Below are 4,294 nucleotides of genomic sequence, written 5' to 3' on the forward strand. Positions count from 1 at the left end.
CTAGAATTCTTCTCCTTTTTACAGGCCAAACACCCCTATTTAAAGGCCATGGGGGAAGGTCCTAGAACCTTGCTAGGTGGAAATAATCCGTTCGTTGATTCCCTCGCGAGTCAATCTTGACCCTCCACCATTGTTGAACATTTTACTCAATCTTGCTCGGGTTGGCTATCTTGACACTTGTTTTCTGCCGGCACATGGGGACAATGAAGCATTTCTGTGGCTAAATATGTAGTACAAGTTCAGAGGAAGAGTATGATATCACTTTTGGCCATTAATGTCTGCGTGACAGGGAGAACAAGGAGATCAAAGTCAGGCTGAAAGCACGAAAGTGAAATGTCATTAAATACATTTTTGTTTCTTTACATGCGAGGAAAAATACCATTGTTTTTTTTTATAAAAAAAAAAAAAAACCAAAACAACACCACGTGGTGCCATTTACATTTACTTTCAGATGTGAAACGATAACCGCACCGTTTCTCTAAAACTACCATGATCAAATATTTTGAAATGATCAGGAAATACAGGTTTTTGAATCATATGGTCAAAACAAACCACTCTTGGATTTTCAAAAAAGGATTGGTAAAACAATACACCCATGGGTGGACCGATAAAAAATACAGGTTTTTAAATGAATACACATAATAGCACAATTATTTTAATTATAAACACAAGTAAAATAAAAATAAAATTTAGACTTGAGAAATTACTGAAATATCCATGGTCCGGGTAAAATTATCGTTCTGCCCCTGTCAAGACTAAAATTACCAAAATGCCTCTAATAGTGAAGTATTTTTTCTAATTCACCTAGGTGATAAAAAAAATTATCACTCAAACATCTTCATATAGTTCATGTTATCTGCCAACTGGTTATCTTTTTTTAAATGAGCTAGAAGTTGCATGTTGTGGCACACAACCTTTCACCTACTATTATGTTTTTTAGTCACCTCCTCTTATAGTAAAATCTGGGCCTCAGGTTCTGAACCTAAAAAATCAAATTTTCAAATAATTTTTACATTATAACACCTTAAAAAATAACATAAAAATCTCTACAAACCACTTATTAACTCCAAAACATCTTAAAATCACTCAATAATAATAATAAAAACAATCAAATCTAAAAAATCTAAATAGACCATGATGTATATTTTTCATGCATGTTTATAGGATAAAACTACTAGCATTGTACTCCTCTCGTTGAATAAAACATGTTGATATTAAAATCGATCATTTTAGTTTATGAAATATAGCTAACCAAATATTTTCTCTTTCATTCATTGTTTTGAACAATTTCATCTTTTTTCTCTTAAACTTAGAGATTGATATGCAAATAAAATAAAATTTTAGACTAAAAAGAATAATTTTCAAACTAAAAGACTAAAAAAAATATTTGACAAAATCTTAAGGCAAAAAAAAAAGAAAAAAACAAAATCTTAAGGCAAAAAAAAAAGAAAAAAAAAGTTTTTTAAATAGTTAAAAAACCATTTGTTTTGCCCATAGTGTCAATTTGGGTTCTTGTATTTTTAAAATTTTTTAATTAATAGAATCAAATTTGTTTTTGCAACATTTAGCAACAATGAAATATGAAGATGTTTTTTTGACATTTCGACAATTTATAACAATAATAAGATAACTGAAACAAATTCTGAGGTCAAAATATGAAACAACACGTGTAATAATAAAATTGAAAAAAAAATTAGTGATTAAATTAAAAAAAAAGCTTTAATTAAAGACTAAAAAAAATATTAATCTCGTGAACAGTGTTGTATGAAAGAAAGTAGTAAGTACCGTGAAATCAACAAATGTTTTTTCTTTTAGTAATAAGCGATGACAATTATGTTACCGTTCATCATTACCAAAAAATAAAAAAGTATTAGGGATACGATAGTAAAATCCACCCAATTGCAAAATTGTTGGTGTAAGAAACTAAAAGCAAAATCTTTGTAGCAGATAGGGTGACAAGATGTGCCAGAAGTTAATCTTGTTTTGTCGGATGTTCATAAACACTCAGGCAAATGTTTGAGAAATTCATAATAAGCTATGACAAATATATATATGTTACCATTCATCATTACCAAAAAGCCAAAAAAAAGAAAAGAAATGGAAATCAACTGTATTGCAATAATCAGTGAAAATTCTGAAATACAAAGCTCAAAAAATTCAACATCTCACTTTGAATTAATTCCTTTTTTATCCAATCGATTTGACTGTAAAACTACAAAACGAAAGAAACAAACTATCAAGCAATGATCAAAAGGAATGGTGGTGGTGGTGGTGGTGGTGGTGGTGGTGGTCATCCAATCCAAAGCAACGCAAGAGAGGGTAACAAGCTGCAAATATACATCTCCCAAATCCTCTCAGCATGGAAGAAACTAGCAAGCAAGGGCAGTAACAGCAAGCCAACAAGGGATCATCATATGGGCTATCTTCATGATGATGGTGGTGGTGGTGATGGTGATGCCCCATGACCTTCTTTACTTATCAGAGACGCATAAAAAGAAAAGAGAAAAACACTAGTAAACCATATTTCCAAGAACCTTTTTCCTTAACAGATACATTAGTTTTCTGTATGAAGAAGTTGAAGTTAAAGATCAAACCTTGTGTGTATGTTTGTAGCCCTTGTTATCTTCCTCGATCTGGTGTGTCAACGAAGAACTGCACCAACCAGAAGGTAGGATATATAAGAATAAGAAAGAAAGAAACAATTGAATGGCTTTCTATGAGAGAGACGAGTTCTTGATAAATTTGATGCCCAGAAGGCAAAGATTGAAACCTTCAGAGGAGACTCTGACTTTTACATGAATAAAATATAAGCCTAACAGCCCAAGGAGCCAGCTGAATTGAGAGTTGCAAAGCAATGGTAGAAGAGATTGCTTCGCATCATCACCCAGGATTCCCTGTGTCTCTCCGATCATTGCTGTCATAAATTAGGAACTTAATATTCCAGCATCTCATCGCGTTAGACATGCTGGAATATTTAATACACTTCCAAGCTGGATCAAGGATACGGCTGGCGACACCGTTTGAGATTGTGTTTTCAACTTCTTCTTTTTAATGTATTTATTTAAAAAAATATTAAATTAATATTTTTTATGATTTTAATATATTAATGTAGAAAATAAAAAGATAAATTTAAAGTAAAATTATTTTAATATATTTTTAAATAAAAAATATTAATGTTTTCAACGTGATTATATAACTCACTCCGGCCTTGTGCTTGAAAACTTATAATCTAGTTTTTGGCTTGTGTTGATTGTTGTCTTGTCAAAACCTACAATGGCTTTGTTTCTTAATCTCAAAGGTACCATTTAACAATTTAAATCTTAGTAAAATTCAAGATATATGGAGGTTGATTTGTTTTTGTGTTTAAGAGAGCTTCTCTAATTAATCACCATTGCTTCTCCTTGGAGGAGGATTGATCAACTTGTCCTTTTAAAGGCCTCTTCCTACAATTAGAAGGCCTCTATAATCCCTACAAGCTACACCAATGCCACCATGATCTGCATTATCTTTCAATAAAGCATCATGATTTATCCCTTTCTTGGCCAGAAATGCTTGGATTGAACGAAATAACAGGAGAGTGTTGCCTTTTGATTTTCAAGAGGTGCCCAGGAGAGTGCCCCTGGATGGTCCTATGGCTCCAGATTAATGGTAACTTTGGAATCAGAGAAAATTATGATGGAATAGGCTAAAGCCTGCCATCAAGAGACAATGTGCCATGTAATCTCATAACAATTTCACCAGAACAATTCATCAAGGAGTAAGGTGCAGAAAAATCCACAACCATCCAAATTAAGTTTCCCATTTCACTATAATTTAATTCAACATATAATTTGATTTCAAAGAAAGTGCTAAGAGATTTGTGGTGTTTGTGTTATATTATATACAAGGATAAATTCATCATTCTTTCTAAATTTAAAAATTACATTGACCTGATATATAAACTATAATTTTTGAAAGAATAAAAAAAAATCATCTATCTATCTATAGTATGATCATGGGAATTTTCCCTTTACTTTTTCAGAAAATGAATTGAGTGTGATCCTCACCTAATGATTTTCTACATTCATACCATGCATAAAACAGTCCCCACTATATTCTTGGTTTGCGCTAAGTCACATCATATTATTTTTTTCTAATCTTTTAAAAATTGTAAAGATATTATAAAGTAAAAACTTTAAGGCGCACTGAAGGAAAAACTTTTAAAGCATTGAGATAATGATATATTGAATAACATATTTATTTTAAAAAATATTAAGATAATAACATACTAGATCGACCAAGACCAATCATGATT

At 31.4% G+C, this 4,294-nt stretch overlaps 1 long non-coding RNA gene across 1 annotated transcript; it reads right to left on the minus strand.

Moving 5' to 3' along the window:
• Positions 1-2,154: 2,154 nt before the first annotated feature.
• Positions 2,155-3,028, minus strand: LOC127905499 (uncharacterized). Its single transcript, XR_008059599.1, has 2 exons — positions 2,595-3,028; positions 2,155-2,469 (listed from the first exon to the last, which is right to left on the minus strand). It is a non-coding gene; the product is annotated as an uncharacterized LOC127905499 (long non-coding RNA).
• Between the last annotated feature and the right edge of the window lie 1,266 nt (positions 3,029-4,294).

Source organism: Populus trichocarpa, chromosome 6 (genome assembly GCF_000002775.5).
Source record: "Populus trichocarpa isolate Nisqually-1 chromosome 6, P.trichocarpa_v4.1, whole genome shotgun sequence".
Taxonomy (NCBI): domain Eukaryota; kingdom Viridiplantae; phylum Streptophyta; class Magnoliopsida; order Malpighiales; family Salicaceae; genus Populus; species Populus trichocarpa.